Source organism: Pelodiscus sinensis, chromosome 7, assembly GCF_049634645.1.
Source record: "Pelodiscus sinensis isolate JC-2024 chromosome 7, ASM4963464v1, whole genome shotgun sequence".
Lineage (NCBI taxonomy): Eukaryota > Metazoa > Chordata > Testudines > Trionychidae > Pelodiscus > Pelodiscus sinensis.
Genome location: NC_134717.1, coordinates 5,819,354 through 5,839,571, shown reverse-complemented (window position 1 = coordinate 5,839,571; position 20,218 = coordinate 5,819,354). Strand labels below are relative to the sequence as shown.

Sequence of the window (20,218 nt, the reverse complement as noted above, 5' to 3'; positions counted from 1 at the left end):
TGCGCAAGAAAGCTCCGATGGCCATTTTAGCCATTGGGCTTTCTTTCGCAAGAAATTAACGTTGCCTGTCTACACTGGCCTCTTGCGCAAGGACAGTTGCGCAAGAGGACTTATCTCTGAGCGGGAGCGTCAGAGTATTTGCGCAAGAAGCACTGATTTCATATATTAGAACGTCAGTGTTCTTGCGCAAGTACTCGTGGCCAGTGTAGACAGGTGGCAAGATTTTTGCGCAAAATCTTGCCAATGTAGACACAGCCTATGGGTTTTTATCTCTTAAATCATCAGATAAATTCCACATCCAGTAGAAATCCAATCCTACCAGTCCAAGCCGAGAGCATTTCCTCCTCCTTTCCACGGTGGGTAGGGCTATGGAGCCTCTCTCTCATTTAAGCGGGATAGCTCTCTCTCTCACTGAGGGCAGCCTCCCCAGCTAGCATGCGGCATGGCTGCAGGAATGGGTTGCTTTTGGATAGTGGAGAGGAGGAACTCCCGGCTCCAACCCAGTCCAGGTTGGGCTAACAGGGACATTCATACTGCAGTGGTGGGGGAGGGAGAGAGGGGCAGGATTCCTTCTCTGTTCAGAAGCAGCTGGGGATCCATCCTCCTCTTCATGCAATGGGGGATGGGCTGGTCATCGTGCAAACCCAACATGGAGTGTTTCCCACTCATTTCCTCTCTTCTCCTCTCCTTTCCTAGAGGGGCAGCAAAGAGCACAGGATTTCAGCAGATAGCCGAACAGAAACAGAGCCAGTTGAAGCAGACAGTGAACGTATATCCAGGATATACAATTTCATCCCCACGTGCCTTCTGCCTAAGAAGTGGAGTCTGGTGGCTCATTTCTTTCCATCCCAGTCACCACTGAGTTATATTTTCAAGATGATCGTTGCAAGGAATGAGCTAGAAATGCATGTGTGAGAGTGACAGTGGAGGTAATACCCCCATGCCTTCCTCCATATGACTGCTGCATTTCTCTGGATAGCCCCCACTCTGCTGCTGGGCTTCTGCCTGCATTCTCTTTCAGCTGGCGGACTACAGTTGTTCCTTAATAATTTTTTTTTAAAGCTGGTGGGTTTGGATTTAGTTTAGTTTGAAGAAGTTCTAAAGGATGCCAAGTGTAGCTCACCAACTGTAACTCCCCCGCCAAACCCCTGCACCAAACTCCCCTGTTAGCTAAGCTGATAAATCAAACCAGTCTTCCAGCTATACAGAGCTCTTCTCCAAGACTCAGAAAAGTACTCAGAGTGTCACAGCTAAATACAACATACAACAGAGGGTTACCCATAAGGCGTTAACTTGTTGTAAGACAGCATTCAAGGTGAAGTGGTCCATTAATGCTCCTGCAGTCAGAAAAGGTGGGGTGGGGTTACTACTTTACAGATAATTGTAATCTACTATATATTGGAGAGACTGTATGTTTGTCTGTCTGTTCGAAAATTCCTCCTAAACGGTAAGAGTTAGGATGACCAAATTCGGGATACAGCTTCCTCTTATCATTTAAAACAAGGTCAGGGTTTGGTTGTGCCAGGAAAATGGGATGTTCCTGGAATGGGATTGCATCTCATAAAACCATATAGAAAAGAGACAGAATCACCCGACAGGTGAGAGGGAATGGCTGGGGAAGCTCCCACCCCATCTGGGACTGCCCCAGATGGACCTTTCCATCCCACAAGGCACCCATTAGAGAGGGAAGGGAACCACCCAATTCCTAGGGGAAAACTGCTGGCTGTTCCCCTTTGCCAGGAAGCGAGGGGAAAACACATAGTTTGCTGCATGCCTCACTCTGGCTAGGGAGCGCTGGGGGCAGACAAACCTGGAGTAGTCCTCACTGACTGTGCCCACAGGAGCTGCAGTGGCCATGGAGAGGTGCTTCTTACCTGCCTCCCCCCCAAACTGCTGTGAGAAAGGCCTGGGGTTGTCCCCTCCCCTGAGGGCAGCCTGCACCCTGGATTCCTCATCCCCAGCCCCACCCCAGAGAAATGATTCAAATGAAACATGCACATTTCCATTTTATTGTCCAAAACATCAACATCAATTGAGTTAAGGACCTGAGCAACACCAGGTAAATTTTCTAGTCAGCCATAAATCCAATGGCTTTCTGAAGACCATGATGTTACTGTGTAAAATAGTTATGAATTTAAGCACATCTTTTGAAGGTATTGTGAAGAATTGCTTTGAGGATGAGGACTGGGAGGTCAGCGGTCAGAAATTGACCGCTCACAGGTGAGAGGGTGTGTGACAGATGGCTAGTCTGGCTGAAGAGGCTGATGGCCACAGCTGAGAAAGCCCAGGCCTGAAGGGCTATTAGAAACAGCTGTGGGCCTCACTGGGGTGTTGTCATGATTATGAGGGTTAGCCAGCAGCCTGGGGATTAAGGAGTTAACTACACCTAGCCAGGTGGAGTGACCAGTAGGAATGTAGGTGGGACTTTCAACCTGGGACAAAGGAATTTGGGTTTTTTCCTTTCTCCCTTTTGTCTCTCTGAGAGAATCCTCTGCAGCTACAGAGAGGGACAAGCATGTCTCTCTCTCTCCAAGACACCATTCTTCATTTTCTGTAAGTAGGATAAGGTTTAGGTAGTTTCATTAGGCTTTATTGTTTTAGGGGTTGGGTATGGGATCTGATGTCTGGCACTGCTTAAAAGATGTTTTGGGTTTTCTTTGTAACTAAGTTCTAGGCCCATGGAATTGCTCCATGAGTATATTTTGTTACCTTCCTATCTAGTCATTATGCTTGCAACAGGAATATTGTTGTAATAATAAAAGTTCTTTCTTTTCTTTTTATTAACCTGGCAGTGGTTAATTGTGTGCCCTGATTTTTATTTTAGGGGTAAGATTTCCCAAATGATCTTTCCCCTGGTTTCTTTAGCAACATTTGGTTGGTGGCAGCGGAAGTTTTATTCCCAAGATCTAGGTTTTTAAGATCTTGGGGGAATTTTTATACCAAAGCCTAGTAGATAAGGCGTGCTGGCCCACACTTCTGCATTTATCATGCCAGAGTGGGGAAGGAGCCATGACAGGTGTATACAAGGCAGAGGAAGGAAGCCAGGAAGGGGCAAGGAGGAGCAAGAAGCCAGGGTGTGCTCCAAGGCAGATGGAGGAGCTGGCTGAGTTCTCTGTAAGCCTTGTAAATAGAAGGTGGTGTGAACTAACAATAAAAACACGGGTGACTGTACCAGACGTGTGTCTGGTGGATTTGTGAACAAGAAGGTTTCCCAGACCAAAGGGTCTGAGCATGGACTCTGCCACAGGGTGGTTTTGGCTTGTATTATTTTTCTGTGTGAGTTCATCTGGGAATGTAACAATTGTCTAGTTTCAGCCTCTAGTTGCAACTGGGGCAGTTAGGGCATGAGGTGAGGCACACCACAGGTTGTGTGTAGGACTCACGGATCTTGAAAGGTGTGTTGTGGGTGTTATTGATCATGGTAGCAGTGGAGAAATTGAAAGTTTTGCATCCATTGTTATGGCTCTACTCTGGGCTGATTAGGTCTCAGTTGGAGTACTGTATCCAGTTCTGGGCACCATGTTTTGAGAAAGATGTTGAGAAATTGGAGAAAGTCCAGAGAAGAGCATAAATGATTTAAGATCTAGAAAACATGAGCTATGAGGGAAGACTGAAAGAATTGGATTTGTTTAGTTTGGAAAAGAGAAGATTGAGAGAGGACATGATAGCGGCTTTCAAGTACCTAAAACTTGTTACAAGGAGGCAGGAGAAAAATTGTTCTCCTTGTCTTCTGATGATAGGACAAGAAGTAATGGGCTTAAATTGCAGCAAGAGAGGTTTAGGTTGGACATTAAGAAACACATCCTAACTGTCAGGGTGGTTAAACACGAATAAATTGCTTAGGGAGGTTGTGGAATCTCCATCATTGGAAATATTGAAAAGCAATTTAGATAGACATTTATCAGGGATGATCTAGATGGTTCTTGGTTCTGCCGTGAGGGCAGGGGACTGGACTTGATGACCTTTTGAGGTCCCTTCCAGTTCTACTATTCTATGATTCTATGGCAGGGTCTGGTGTTGATTTGAGTTTGTGGATTCTAGTCTGTGGGGAGTTTCTGATAATGAAATTTATTTGACATATGGGAAAACTGATGAAATAGAACAGATGGTTTTCCTTGTGCTGCTTGACTGCAATAATGCCTGAACACTTCAGAGACTGTTAGACCTTAGAGAGCCTTCAAAGACACATGAGAATCATTTACCTTTCCTGATGCACAAGAGAAAGGAATGTTATTAAAGCCAGTAGTCTTGGTTAGTTAAAGAAGACAATGATCACCCATTAAAGAGGTTAGACTACTGAGTCTTGGTGCAGCAATGCGGGGAAGTTTTCTGCACCTAGAAGTGGTGAGCTGGCCTAACTATCTGTAACAATGAGATTTTTCTACTGAACGGACAGGATCGTAGATGCTCACAAATGTTTCCCTTTATGAACACAGAACAGTAATGTTTTCTATGCTACAAAGAGCAAGCAGAAAACGCTATTAGGAAGCCAAGGATGTATGTATGTGCTAAAACCAAATTTGCCATACTTCGCGCTTGATTCAAAATTCCAAGAGGAGGAGTGGGGAAGAATTACAGGTTGAATCTGTCTAGTCTGGAACCATAGAGACCTGACTGGTGATTCATCAGAAAACTTGCCGAACGATGGGAGGTCAATATTGTCTAGCAGCATGACCAACACTTCCACTGCTTACTAGGCTCTGAGAAAACAGTTAGGGGTAAATTAGAGCTAAATAATAGCACAGAATACTAAGAGCCAGGACTGGTGGCTGTAAACAAACTTTATGGGACCATGGGAAATTTGGCCACACCCATGATAAGTGGACATCTGGCTAACTATAATCATGCTGGACTATGGATGTTGCTGGACCAGAGAGTGAAAGGCTAGAGAGGTGCAACTGTCTTGTATCCAAACAAGTTCCCTTAGCCCCGTCTCTTATCTCTCCTGTCACATTGAGACTGTTACTTCTGTCCAATATTGCATATGACACCCTCTAGGGAAGCTCTAAAATATATTGACATGCATTAAGGTAAGCGTTCCACCATAAAAAGACATCAGAAGGGGCACTCTGTTCAGACACTATATGCCAAGCGATCTTGCTCCATCATTTTACAGCAAATACAATTACACATTATCAATATTAAAGATTACCTACGACATAGAGCATGTGGATGCCTATTACAAGGCCGTAATAAAATTCTGAGTAGCACATTAATCCCGGGGAAAGCTGTAAAAAAGTATTCTACTTCTAATTCAGACATTTTTACATGGCATGACATTATGCTTTTATAATGTTTCCTTTATTACTTTTCCCATATTTTAACAGTTAATTTGTGATAAGTTGGTGATTAAGACGACAACATCGGTCCATTAATATATATCGAACGGTTATATTTTGTAAGTATTATTTCACATCTCTCTCTCTCTCTCTCTCTCTCTCTCTCTCTCTCTCTCTCTCTCTCTCAATGCATTCTAAATTACTCAGCAATGGGATGGCTCCCTTTGCCAGGGCAGTAAGGGTATGTCTACACTGCACAGTTATTCCAAAATAGTTATCCCGGAATAGCTTATTTTGAAATAGCAGGTCTACAGTGCAGGGAAGCCTCATTATTAGTTTGAGGCAGGCTTCCCTAATGTAGATGTGATATCTTGATTTAGAGCCCCAGGAGGAATAACTTAGAATGGCCCCAGTGAGGGACCATTTCAAAATAGCAGAAGTGGAGCATCTACACACACTTTATTTCAAAATAGCTATTTCAGAATCAGCATTATACTTCATAGAATGCAGTTTACAGAAGTCAGAATAAGCCATCTGTTATTGCAAAATTATTTTGAAATAACGGAATTGCTGTGTAGATGCGCGCATAATGGCTGTTATTCCAACATAACTTTGCTATGTAGACACACCCTGAAGGAGGGATATATCCCAACTCTCTAGCTGCAGTGGTCTGACTGGAAAATTCCAGTTGATTTTAAAACATAACCTCTGCCTTAGAGCATTTCCATTTTCAATTATTTTCAATTATGGGGATGATATGGAGAAATTTATCCCATTGTGTAATCCACAGAGTTCTAGCTTCAAGCTATATGCTATTCAAGCCCTCCAAAGAGCACCTGGAGTGAATTTTCCTCCTAATGTGATACACACCTCTCACTACTATGGCATACAAAACAGCCCTCCTTTAGACAGGCAAGGGAACTCTCCTAGGATGCAACAGGAACAGGAAGTGGGAAAATCTTGACTCGGTAGGTGGCATTCTTCTCTCTGACAAAGTACTAACACGCCCATAGGGAGTGCTGTAAAGATGAAGACATAACTACTGTAAGTGCTTGTTACTGGGATGCATTAACAGGTGTGTTGTGAGCAAGACATGAGAAGTCATTCTTCTGCTCTACTCTGTGCTGGTTAGGCCTCAATTGGAGTATTGTGTCCAATTCTGGGCACTGCATTTCAAGGATGATGTGGAGAAATTGGAGAGGGTCCAGAGAAGAGCAACGAGAATGATTAAAGGTCTAGAGAACATGATCTATGAGGGAAGGCTGAAGGAATTATGTTTGTTTAGTTTAGAAAAGAGAAGATTGAGGGGGGACATGATAGCAGTTTTCAGGTATCTAAAAGGGTGTCATTAGGAGGAGGGAGAAAATTTGTTCATCTTGGCCTCTGAGGATAGAACAAGAAGCAGTGGGCTTAAACTGCAGCAAGGGCGGTTTAGGTTGGACATTAGGAAAAAGTTCCTAACTGTCAGGGTGGTCAAACACTGGAATAAATTGACCAGGGAGAGTGTGGAATCTTCATCTGTGGAGATATTTAAGAGTAGGTTAGATAAATGTCTATCAGGGATGGTCTAGACAGTATTTGGTTCTGCCATGAGGGCAGGGGACTGGACTCAATGACCTCTCAAGGTTCTTTCAGTAAGCCCACGTAATTGTTCCGGAGCAGGCACAGTAAAATGTGTGGTGTTAACTTTGACATTACTTGAGGGCAAGAGGATAAGTCTGGTGGATTCTCCCTCTGTCACTGTCACCCTCCACCCGTAACACAGCAGCCTCTGTCCAAGCATTGGAGAGATTTTTCCTGCCCCTGTTTTATCCCTCCATCTGCCAAAGCGTCAGTCCTCCCGGTTCCTAGTTCTCCTTGCTAGAAACCACAGTTTGGATTTCTATGAGCCAAATGAAAGCACAGTTTGATCTATCTGATTTTGCAAACTTGTTTTCATCGATTGGTTAAATTGCCCTGGGACTTTACTATGTTTGAAGCAGATCACTTGGGGTTTGTCAACACTACAGAGAAGATGGAAGCTGCCGCAGTCAATCTTCCAGGGTTTGAATTAGTGGGTCTACTGAGGACTCTTTAATTCGAACTGAGAGGTCATTCCAAGAAGCACCGGTAGTCCTGTTCCTCACAAGGCGTAAGTGAAGTCGCCATGAACATGTGCTTCCATTGACCTCTGTCTGCGTGGACGGCGCCAAAACACTCTTGAAGATACTTCGACTCCAGCTACGTAATTAAGTTAACTGGACTTATGTCTCTTACGGGTGGACCTTGCCTTGTAGACAGGAAGTGGGGTTTTTGTTTGTTTGTTCTTCCTGAAGATGCTAAAGCTTCTGTAATTAATATAACCAAATAATGAGGTGAGAAGTAAAGCTGGATTAACTTAAAACCCAGCAGTGCCTATTTCAATAATAAGGTGACTTTGTTTAGAAAACCTGGCATTCTCTACTAAAAAAACACAGTGCTTTCTCAAATGCAGAGTTCACGTTCTGTTCTGGCATGGCTTATTGAACAGGAAATGAGATTTTATTCTGGGGTTAAGAGAGGAGAATTTGGAAATCCTTCACTAGCGAGTGGAGCAAGATTGCAGTTTGCCCGGACATGTGTGACAGTCACTGGATTATAATGAGTCCTTCGCAGGCTGCTAAAAATGTGCAGGTACATTACTGCCTGTGATAAGCCACACGGAGCTCGTTATAAAACAAAACCTAGAAATTAATAATTAATCACATACAGAAAATGTGTGCTCTGCTTTAATGTGACAATGGCGGTACATAAACTCTTGAGCTAACAGATACTGTCAGAAATTAACGGTTATTACCATTATACCAGATGCTTCCAACAATGTCTATAGAATCCCCAACGTGCTAGTCAATTTTATCCTCTTTAGCCTGCAAGCTCTTTGGAGCAGGATGCAGTTATAGTTTTTGGAAAGCATGGGCCCACTTCGATAGGCCCTTCCTCAAATTAGTAGGATGCGTGGGTCAAGGAACAAGAATTTCCACTCCATGGGTTGTTCTGAAATCTTTGTTATGAATCTGAATGAAACACTGATATTTTGTGGCTTCCCACAGAATGAAAATTCATTTTTTTTAAAAAAAACTGGGAACAAAGTGGTTTTAACTATATAGATCCACGGGCAATATTTAAACATATTAAAGTGAAAACTAAGCATTTGGACCTCTTAAATGTTCTGACAGCATGAAACAAAACAATTTGACTCTCCTGCCCTCCTAAAACTTAATAAAAATGGACGCGCCTGCAAAACATTCCAATTTCAGTGAAACTTCATTTTTTCAGCAGAAAACGATTGCTCTGATTTTTTGGACCAGCTGTACAAGTTAGATTATAAATGTTTTAGGACTTGTCTACCTGGACTCTTAATGCCTGGCAAGCTGGGATGCTTTTACTTGCTATACATTAACTGCCTGGGTGTACTCAGCTGCCATACCCTATGAGTTCTGAAGCTTGCTCTGATGTCAAAGCAGCACATGTAAGTGCAGTATGGAACTTTTAGTGTAGGGTAGCACACACTATTTGGCAGACTACTGAGCTATAGTTTAGGGCTGTCAATTATCGCAGGCATTTACATGCGTTTAATGCAGGGAGGAATTAACACATTAAAAAAATTAACACGCATTAATGGGTTACCATATGTCCGGTTTTTCCTGGACATGTCCTTGTTTTCACTAGTTAAATCTCCATCTGGCTGGCTTTTTTAAATGGCAAAAAATGACCAGGATTTTGCCCTGCAAAGGGAATCGGAGAGGGGGCGGCGGAATGTGCCCGTCAAAGGCAACGTTCGGAATCGAATACCCAGACCACTAATGGCTGCTCTGCGCACATGCCCCAGCACCTGCAGGGAAAAGCGCATGGCTGTGGCGGCTCCGGTGAGACCCAGGGCAGGTCTGATGTCGGGGGAGGGGTTTGACGCCTTCCAGAGCATACCACTGGGGGGCTCTGAAATGTGCTATGCAGGGCTCTGGCAGTCAGTCATTTAACAGCAGCAGCGGCTTCTGGGTGTCCTAGGTTATGTCCCCGGTTCTGTGGGAGGGGTGAGGTATTGGGTTAGAGCAAGGGAGCTGGGGGTGGTTCAGAGCAGGCGGGCTGGTTTTGAGGGTGGGTAGGGGGGGTGGCCGGTTCTGGGGAAGGACAGGCACTAGATTAGAGCAGGGGGACTGCAGGTGGCTGGCTCTGGGGGATGGGTGAGGGCATTGGGGTGGTGCAGGTTGGGGTGTATTCTTATTTAACAGCACGATTAATCGCGATTAATTTTGTAAATCCCTTGACAGCCCTACTATAGAATCATACTTTAGATAAGCTCTCCAAGTTGAGGAATACTAGGTGACCTGTCACAGTGGATGAGTTTCAGTATCATAAGACCCTATACGGAGGGGACGATAAATATCACTTACGTTGGTGGACGTTTCAATACTGAGGCTGGAGACATATGGGCTACATCTACATTGGCATCCCTTTCCGGAAAAGGGATGCTACTGAGATGGGTCACAATTGCAAATCTGCGGGGGATTTAAATATCCCCCACGGCATTTGCATTTACTGACAATAGAGGCAAGCGGCTCCTCTCACCCCTAAGATATTTATTCCAGTCCAGAGTGGTCTGCTAATGAAGTTCTGTTCTATTACTCCTAAGACAAGGTAGTGTTACCTAATGGAAAGGGTACGGGGCTAGGAGTCAGGAGATCTGGGCTTTATCCCTGGCTTTGCTACTGATCCTTGTGTGGTGGAGGACCAATCATTTCACAGCTCTGTGCCTCCATTTCCCCATTCTACCCTTCACCCTGTTTCTCTCACTATCTCTATGTAAAACACTTTCTACAAGGAGTCCTGATTTCTGCTGGGATCTTAGGTGTTAACGTAAAATAAGCAACAGAGGACCTCAGGCTCCGGAGCTTTCAGGATGACTCTTTTCACTGGCACTAAATTCTCCTTTTTGCTATACTTACAATGATATTTATATGGTCTGACGGCTTTGAAAATTCTTGTTCCAGCAACTGGCAGGATATATTCTTTAAAAGGGTAAAATATTGACTGGCTAAGCTGTGAGGAGCTGACGGTGGGCATAGCCCTCCTAAATAGGATAGGTTTCTACGCTTCACTCTGGAATAAGTTACTGTGATTTAATGGATCTTGCTTCTATATGCTCTGAGATGCTACACGCAGAACCATCGTACTTACGGGATTCAGCTGGCATTTTCAGGGAATCTAAGCCGAGGAGAATTGTTCTGGCTTTGCAAACTAATGGATTATTAATGGAGAGCACTACATCATGGAAGAATAATTAAGAATTTATTCAGAGATAAAACCAAATTTGTCTGGAGGAACTATAAATATTAAACCCTTTTACAATCTAGCTTCTGCTGACTCAAACAGGCACAGCTTTTCCAGAAAGGCAGAGCTGTGTTAATGTCACAGGCACTTGGCTATCACAGGTCTTGTCAGGGGAGCTAACAGACTCGCTGGGCCCCTATGCAAGGTTGTGGAGAGGGGCCTTGGCTCCATGCTCTTGAAAGGGGCAGGGCCTCAAATGGAAGGGGCGGGGACCAAGCAGCTAGCTCCTCCCAATGCTGCCTGGAGCATACCGTGCACCCCCTAGCCTTTGTCGCCTTCCAGAGCATACCACTGGGGGCTCTGAAATGTGCTATGCAGGGCTCTGGCAGTCAGTCATTTAACAGCAGCAGCGGTTTCTGGGAGTCCCGGGCCTTTTTGACTCAGTAGGCTCCAGGGCAGCTGCCCCTTTCACCCACCCTTCCCCCATCAGTGGGCCTGGGTCTTGTGTGGGGCCCATGACTGCAGAGACGGATACATCAGCTCACAAAGACTTAAACTTTGCCTAGTTCTAGAATCGAGGACTATAGAACTTCTGGAAAGTTCTAGCTAAATGTTTTCCCCACTCCCCCACCCCGCCTGCACAGTTAGCTCCTCAGTGGCTTTGTTCCCTGCATTTGTCTGACAACCTCTCAAAGTTCCTTCCACTTCTACTATTCTATATCAAGCAAAGACTTTTCTTAGGGTATTCCTAGCACAGCCAGGAGCGTGAGTGACTAGAGATTCCTCAGACATCTCCAGGCAAGTGTTGCTGACTTAAAGGTTCAGATAAGCATCTGAGTTTGAACCATTTGGTTTTTGCCGGCCACTAAAGGCTAATCTCTACAGGAGAGTTAGAGTGGAATAAGCTAATGTGTGGCTATGAAGTGTAATAGCTACCCTGCACTGACTCCCTGTATGGATTCTTATTCCACACGAAAAAAATGCCTGTGTGCATTTTAGCTTAAACCACTGTCAAAGTGGATTAAGCTGAACCACAGAGGGGCACTCTTAGTGCAGAATAGCAGTGGCTTCAGTTCAGCTAATGCAGAATAGATATTAACCACTCTCTGTGCTCTGCAGCTGATCAATCTATGTGTATGACGTGCATTCATTTTATTACTTAGGTTAGGGAGGGAAGAAGAGACAGTTCATATAGAAATTGCCTGTATTTTCTTATTTCACTTACACTCAAGCTTTGCCTTCCATTTCAGTCTGTGGGGGAAAAGGACCCAATGAATTGTGTTTTTAGTTCATCCCTTTAATAACTGGACACGCAAGAGCAGACGTCTCTTGATTATTATTAATTCTACCATTTCACCTCAAGACCTCAGCCAAGTTTAGAACCCCCATGCATTAGATACGGGACAAATCCATAATAAGAAAAACATTGTCTCTAAAAGTTTGCAATTTAAAGAGATCAGACAAGGAAGGGGCGTTCTCCCCATTTTACTGGTGGAGATAGAGGCACGAAAATCAAATGACATGCCCAAGCTGACATAGCGAGAGTCAGGAATATAAGCTAGACCTCCTAAATGGCACGTCAGTGCTTTAACCACAGAATTATCCTTCCTGCATAGAGACCAATAATACTACTGTACCCGGCTGGGTATTCGTCGCTCACCCTGCAGACGGAAGTCCTGACAATCGATCTGGGGTCTCTACTAATTAGAGATCAGCTGTATTCTATACATTGGTTTTTAAAATTCATTGCATGTCCTCTGCTTTTATGTCACAACTAAAATTCCTGCTGGTTTACGGTGCAGGCATGGTGATCTAATAAAGACAGGCTTTGCATTATGTACTCATGATGCTGAATTAGTCATAGTGGCAGTTTGGAGGACACACTTATTCCCAGAAACTCCTGTTTAATTTATGAATCTGTCTGGTCTTTCATAGCTCACATTTTTCTTAGTTAACGCCACCGGTTCCAAAGTTTTACTCATGCAAGGAATGTCTCTGATAACAAAAATACAGCTGAGTGTTCTGTTGTTAGAATGCATTCTTGCTAGTGCCTCACCCCGTCTTTTTTGCTACTGGCCCCAGGAGCTGGTAAACAATGGGCAGGTTTAGGGTTCCTATCCCTACATGCATCATGGACAGCAACTTAATACAGAATGTGCCCTGTGCACAGATCACTTTCTCTCCCACTTATGCACTGTCAGCTCCAGCAATTGTTGATGTGAAAGGGGAATAAGAAAACTAATCAATGAAGTGCTAGCCCACTCAGTGCAATTTAGCGTCTGGAATTATGAAGTCGTGCCAGTAGCAGACGCACTAGGAGGTAAGTGATAAGACAAGTAGCTAGGGGACTAAGAAGATGTGGTTTCTATTCTGGGTTCTTCCACTTACCTGTGCTGTGATTTTAGGCAAGCTGTATCCTCTCCTATCCATCACAGATTGTTTGTGGCAGGCACTGTAATTATGTGTCTGCCTGGTGTGAAGCAAAACAGAGCCCCAGTCTGGGTTTTAGCTGCTACAATACAAACGTGGCAAGTCAGTTCCTTGCAGAGGCCACCAAGTGTTTCCTAGATCAAAATTGGATCCAAGTAGGCTCACCTATGGAAGGTGTAAATCCAACAACAAACATAGAAATAGGCAAAAAGTCTCAGACGGGTAAGCCATGTTAGTCTGTAACTTTTAAAATCAAATCGACCCGTGGCACTGTAGAGACTAACAAATACATAGGATCATGAGCTTTCATGGGTAAACCACACTTCATCAGAAGTGGAGTGGAAAAAACAGGGGTCTATTTGACTTGTGGAATCTGAAACTTGGATCCTTTTTGGGTGGCAGTAGCCTGAAGTTGGGGACCTTTTAAGTACACCTATTTGAAAGGTATCAGAGGGGTAGCTGTGTTAGTCTGAATCTGCAAAAGCGTTGAGGAGTCCTGTGGCACCTTATGGACTAACCGAAGTGTTGGAGCATAAGCTTTCGTGGGCAAAGACCCATTTGGTCAGATGCATGTAGTGGAAATTTCCAGAGGCAGGTATAAATATGCAGTCCAGAATCAGGCTGGAGATGATGAAATGGATCCAATCAGGGAGGATTCCAGAGGTCTAGAAGTGAGCCTCATCCTCCCTGATTGGATCCACCTCGTCATCTCTAGCCTGATTCTGGACTGCATATTTATACCTGCCTCTGGAAATTTCCACTACATGAATCTGACCAAGTCTTCGCCCACAAAAGCTTATACTCCAACACTGCGGTTAGTCTATAAGGTGACACAGGACTCCTCGCCTCTATTTGAAAGGGATTTTAGAGAAGACTAAAGAAATGTTCCTAAGACAGTGGGAATGGCAAGAAACTGCTTTCTTTTCTTTTTTGACTGGGTGGTTGGAAGGGATTTTGAATTCTGCCTGAATAGGCTTTTTAAAATGTTTTATGTTAGAAGATTAATGCATCGCCTGATGTCACCTGGCAGGCAAATTAAAGGGAGTTCTGACAAATGGCAGCTTCCTTGTTTAAGTTAGACCCAACAGATTGTATTCACGAATGATTTTTTTGAAAATCCAGAGGAGGCTCTTATGGTATAACAAGCAGGGTGCAGGGAAGAAAGGTCAGAAATGGTTGTGGTCAGCTGTTCAGGAACCCAAGCTGGGAAAAATACACTTCTTCATTTTCTCCCCAGAAAAGAGTTCATTTGAAAACACTACTGTTTTCCCAGAGGGGCGGTCCAATACGCGGCAAACGCTGCTTCTGGTAAACTGTGAGTTGCATAGACGTTAATGCAAGTATGAGAACACAAGGGCTGTGTCTACACTGGCCACTTATTCTTATCAGCCACTTTTCTGGAATAACTTGCCAGCTGTCTACACTGGCCCCTTGAATTTCTGGAAAAGTACTGACGATCTACTGTAAGAAATCAGCCACTTTTCTGGAAATACTATGCTGCTCCCGTTTGGGCAAAAGTCCTTTTTCCGGAAAACTGTTCCGGAAAAGGGCCAGTGTAGACAGCACAGTAGTGTTTTCCACAAAAAAGCCCCGATCGCGAAAATGACAATCAGGGCTTTTTTGCGGAAAAGCGCGTTTACATTGCCACGGACGCTTTTCTGGAAAAAGTGCTTTTCTGGAAAAGCATCCTGCCATTGTAGACACGCTTTTTCAGGAAATACTTATAATGGAAAACTGTTCCGTTTTAAGCATTTCCGGAAAAGGGTGCCAGTGTAGACGTAGCCAAGCTGTGTAAGGCTACACAGAGCTAGAAGTGAGGTCCATGGTATCTGGAGTGTGGACAGGCCCACACTGCAGGGAGGCTACAAAAAGCTATAGCCAAGAAACACTGTGGGGATTAGACATTGCAGGTTGTACTGCCCAAGGGGCCAGATTGACAGCTCACTGAGGCCCAATGGTTGGCTCATGTTTACTATTTAACTCTGAAGAGTGGTCAAGAAGTTGTTTGGGTATCAGCTTTCTGGCCTACGCTGCCCCTTAGGCCCTGCCTTACCCTATGATCTCAGAACTCTGACTCATGTCACCTGATTCCAGGTTCATAGATACTCCTGATCATCACTCCCTGACATTGACCTGCCTCTGATCTTGACCTTGTTGACAGAATTTGCTTCTCTCTGGAGCCAGAGAATCATAAAATCCCAGAACTGGAAGGGACCTCGAGAGGTCATTGAGTCCAGTCCCCTGCCCCCATGGCAGGACCATGCACTGTCCAGAGCAGTGTTTCTTAAACTTTAAGACCAAAGAACACCAAAACAATTTTTTTTATGAAGAACACCAAGGATTTTTTGATGAGGAGTGGGGAAAAAAAGGCCGGGGGGAAAGTGATGGGGGGGGGGGGGGGGGGCGAGGATCAGGGGAAAGTTGTGTGTGTTTTTTTTTTTAAATCAATAAAAGTTAGCCTGCTCTTTTAAGGGTGGCCATTTTGAATTCTGTTCTCTGAGGCACACCTCCGACTGCCTTGCGGCACACTGTGTGCTGTGGAACACAGTTTAAAAAACACTGGTCTAGATCATCCCTGACAGGTCTCTGTGAAATCTCCATCACTTGAGATATTTAAGAACAGGTTAGACAATCTCCCTAGGCAATTCATTCCAGTGTGTCACCTCCCTGAGAGTTAGAATGCAGGAAGAGAGGTTTAGGTTGGACATTAGGAACATTTTCCTAAGCCCATTGCTTCTTGCCCTATCCTCAGAGGTGAAGGAGAACAATTTTTTTCCCTCGTCCTTGTAGCACCCTTTTAGGTATGTGAAAACTGCTACTATGTTCTCTCTCAGACTTCTCTTTTCTAAACTAAACAAGCCCAATTCTTTCAGTCTTCCTTCCAAGCTCATGTTCTCTAGACCTTTAATCATTTTTGTTGTTCTTCTCTGGACCTTCTCCAATTTCTCCACAGCTTTCTTGAAATGTGGTGCCCAGAACTGGACACAATACTCCAGCTGAGGCCTCATCAGTGCAAAGTAGAGTAGAAGAATGACGTCTCATGTCTTGCTCACAAGTCAAAGAACTGCCTCGTGGCCTCCCCTTGATTCTGGGTCACCAATCCAGCAGTAACCACTATGTGGGACCATCTACATGTTGTTTCCTTACACCACTGAACTCTGCACTTCCAAAATTCTTCTAATCTGGAGAAGTTCTCCAGCCTTGTGGATGAATTCCACTGAGTTCCTCAGAGGATGAGTTTGGGTTCATGCTGGGAAGGCTGGAATTCAACAATATATCTTTAGACTCCACCAGGTTAGTTTTTCATTCCATGGCAGGAGGAAGTGTTGGTCTCGCACACCTTCAGAAGCCTGAAAATTGCCAAAGATGGTTCACTCATTGACTCCCTTGTGCTTTCCTACTGAGATTTTTGTTGCTTTAACCCTTGACTCATTTAAAAAAAAGAGAGAGATACAGATTTTATTGCCCTCTCTTCCAAGGGATGCAGCACCATCGTAAAGTGTCCAAGAACCAGATCTGCAGTTAAATGTGTTATACCTCATTGCTTAGATTGCGCCACTTAATCATACAAAAGATTCCATACTATTATGGAAGCAAGTGACAGATTTTGAGAGGAAGTTGAAGAAGAGGCACTTGAAGTTTCCAATTCTGAAATTTCATCAAAAGCTACTAGAAATCAATGGATGCCCCCAGTTTTCTTTTTCCAACCTGCTCCAAAATGTTACCTTCTAGTAATTAGAACTACTTTTTTTTTCAGTAACTCCAATTTTTTGTTTGGTGCATGTGCATACATATCCTGATCTTAAGCAGATGCAGTTTTAATCACATGGGAGTTCCAGTGAGACTAGTCATGTGTCTAATGCTGAGCATGTGAGCAAATGATTTGCTGGATTTTGCTGGAGAGGAGAAGGTACCCTCTGGAGTACCATGAAAAAGATGTATGTAAGTTAAACGACAACAGCTGGAACCAAACCTGGGACCTCAGTGCATGAGCCTCTACTGTATGAGCTAAAAGCTAGCTGGCTTTCAGTTAAGGCAGAAGAACGGCCATACTGGGTCAGACCAAAGGTCCATCTATCCCAGTATCCTGTCTGCTGACAGTGGCCAATACCAGATGCCCCAGAAGGAGGGATCACAATAGGTAATCCTCATGTCATCTCTCTTCTGTCACCTACCTCCAGAGAAAAGCTCATTCTCTCTGTAAGTGGAACTACATGAGACAGTGAACCACTCAAGAGGTGTGTGGATTACATGAGCAAGTGACCAAGAAATGCTATACTGAAGAAAACACAATGAATTTCTGGCTCCCAGCAGCTCAGAAGCTTTGTGCTGTCCTTTTCCATTTGCCAGCACTGAGTGAGCATCCCAACTTGCTGTCAGTCACAGGAGTAGCATGTGGTAACAAACCTCACACTAAGTGTTTGTACCCGGCCACATTCGGTGACATCTCAGTCTGATTTGTGTAAGTAGACAGAGAAGGAATCTCTAAGGGCTCATCTACACAGCAGGGTTTAAGCCAAAATAAACTACACAATTTGAGCTATGTCAATTGCATAGCTTAAGTTGAAATAGCTTAATTCGGCTTTTGGTGCTGTCTGCACAGCAGGAAGTCTGAGAGACCACTCTTCCTCTGCTTTCTTTACTCTTAATAAAATGAGGGTTATAGGAGTCAGAGTAAGAAATCCTCCAGCTTGACATTATGTTGAAATAACTGCTTGCAGTGAAGATGCTGACTATGTTATTTTTGAAAAATGTCCATTATTCCGAAATAAAACGGTTGTGTAGACATACCCTTGGAGTCATCACAAGGCTGAGTTGCGTGCCCATTATAGTCAATAGCAGTTCTGTTGCAAAATTTTAAGGACTGGCCCTTGTTGCATAAAAAAGCCTCCGCATCAGCTTACTTGATTTTACACAAGCATTTTCTGAAACTACACTAAACTGTAAGGTCTAAGATTTTTAACTGAAATTCATTGTGATCTTTCTAAAACCTTGCAACTTGCTGTAATCCTTGTAACTCTCAAATTTAGTGTAAGCTGCAACTTTGTACCTTTGTAACTCTCAGCCCCTTTGTAACTTGCTCTAAACTGCATTTTCCCCTGGGTGATGAAAAGAGTGGTATGTGTGTTTGAAACTGCAGGGCTAAGACTAGAGCACATGGTGATGAGTCATCACAGACTGCTGCTTTGCTGGATAAAGGGAAGTTTGGGCATGCTCCCTGAGGACGAGGTGAATGAGTCACAGGAGCCATTCAGACACTATATAAGGAGAGGTAGCACACGTGAGACACTCTCTTTCTTCCCCTGCTCCTGAGAAACTCCTCTCTACAGCCAGTGTCTCTCCTCCTGACCAGCTTCCCCAGCCATGATGAGCAAACAGACCCTCCAGGATCTATATGCCTTGGCTCCTTCTGCAGCTCAGGCCTGTATAAGTGTGTGAGTGCCTGAGGGCAGGAATAGTGATAGAGATGCAGCCGTGTTAGTCTGGTCTAGCTGAAACAAAAGACAGGACTATGAAGCACATTAAAGACTAACAAGAGGGTTTATTAGGTGATGAGTTTTCATGGGCCAGACCCACTTCCTCAGATCAAATTGTGGAAGAAAATTGTCATAATCATATATACCAAAGTGATACAATCACAAAAAAAAGTGAACACATATAAAAATGACGAATCAGGTTTAAGAACAGAGGAGGAGTGAGGGGGGAAGGTTAGTGTCTGTGAGGTAATGACATAAGGGATGATAATTGGGGAAGCTATCTTTGTAATGGGTGAGATCATTAGCATCTTTGTTAAGACCCCTATGCAAAGTGTCAAATTTAAGCATGAATGACAGTTCTGAGGCTTCTCTTTGAAGTCTGGCGTTAAAATCTCTTTGAAGCAATATGCATATTTAAGGTCATTGAGAGAATAGTCAGTCTGGCTAAAATGGCAAGCAACGGTTTTCTCTCTGTGAGAGCCTGATGTCTGTTTTATGTGCATTGATTCTTTGGCGAAGTGTCTGAGAAGTTTGTCCGATATACATAGCAGATGGACACTTTAGGCACATGATGGCATCAATTATATTTCTGGATGAACAGAAATATGTGTTCTTGATCTTGTTCATGACCTAACCATGCTAGTTGCAAGATCTAGAACACACATTCCTGTTCATCCAGAAGACTCTTAAACACACATTACAGTTGCAGGCCTCACAGGAGAATATATTAAACTCAACACTGAGAAAAGTGTGCCATTTAAAGTTGAGAAAAAAATTAGACCTTTAACATATTTCATGGCCACTGTAGGCAGGAAAGAAAAATAAACAGGCCCAGGTACTCTGAGTGGAGTCAATAGAAGTTTTACTGTATTAAGGACCGGAAGATATGACATTCCAACTTTCTTTCGAGAGGAAGAGCTACCCAAAGTGCATAGTTATTAGGCACGTGCCTAATATCTCAGGGCACTTCTACACAACAGTATTATTTCGGAATAATTGATGTTATTTCAAAATAACAAAGAGCGAGTCCATACTGCAACCTATTATTTCAAAATGATTTTGAGATGGCAGACTTCTTACTCCTACTTCTGTAACCCTCATTTCACAAGGAGTAAGGGAAGTCAAAGGAAGAACGTTCCTCTTCAGCTACGCAGTTCACGTAGCTGGAGTTGCGTAGCTTAATTTGACTTTTGCCCTGCAGTGTAGAAGTGCCCTTAGATATTAACATGTGCCTAATAACTATGCACTTTATACTTAAATATCTGAGCTATCATATCCGCAGCTACACATTGATAAACATAAAATTTCATTTGACATTTTGTCGCCCAGTCACTGAGCCAATGTGTATGCAATGTAAAGTAATGGACATTGGAGAAAAAAAGAATCCCAACTATACATACAATATGATGGGGTCTAATTTAGCTGTAACTACTCGAGAGAGATCTCAGACTCATTAACTGAATATTTTCAGAGAACTATCTACAACGTCCTGCAGCGGCAGTCAGATAAGCAAACAGAATGTTAGGAATCATTAAAAAAGAGAGAGAATAAGACAGAAAATATTTTATTGACTCCATATAAAACCATGGTACGCCCACATCTTGAATACTGCATATGGATGTGGTCACCTCATCTCAAAAAATATCTCTTGTCATTGGAAAATGTTCAGAAAAGGACAACAAACATGATTAGAGGTTTGGAACGGGTCCCATATAAAGAGAAGTTAAAAAGACTTGGACATTTCAT

General features: G+C 43.6%; 1 long non-coding RNA gene across 1 annotated transcript in view; it reads left to right on the top strand.

The window, feature by feature from the left end:
- The first annotated feature begins 2,369 nt into the window (after nucleotides 1-2,369).
- The window catches only part of LOC112543805 (uncharacterized), a 37,612-nt gene continuing 19,763 nt past the window's right edge, over nucleotides 2,370-20,218 (top strand). The window contains exons 1-2 of the long non-coding RNA XR_012905425.1: nucleotides 2,370-2,553; nucleotides 5,328-5,398. This is a non-coding gene — a long non-coding RNA (uncharacterized LOC112543805). The remainder of the gene's footprint in view (nucleotides 2,554-5,327; nucleotides 5,399-20,218) is intronic.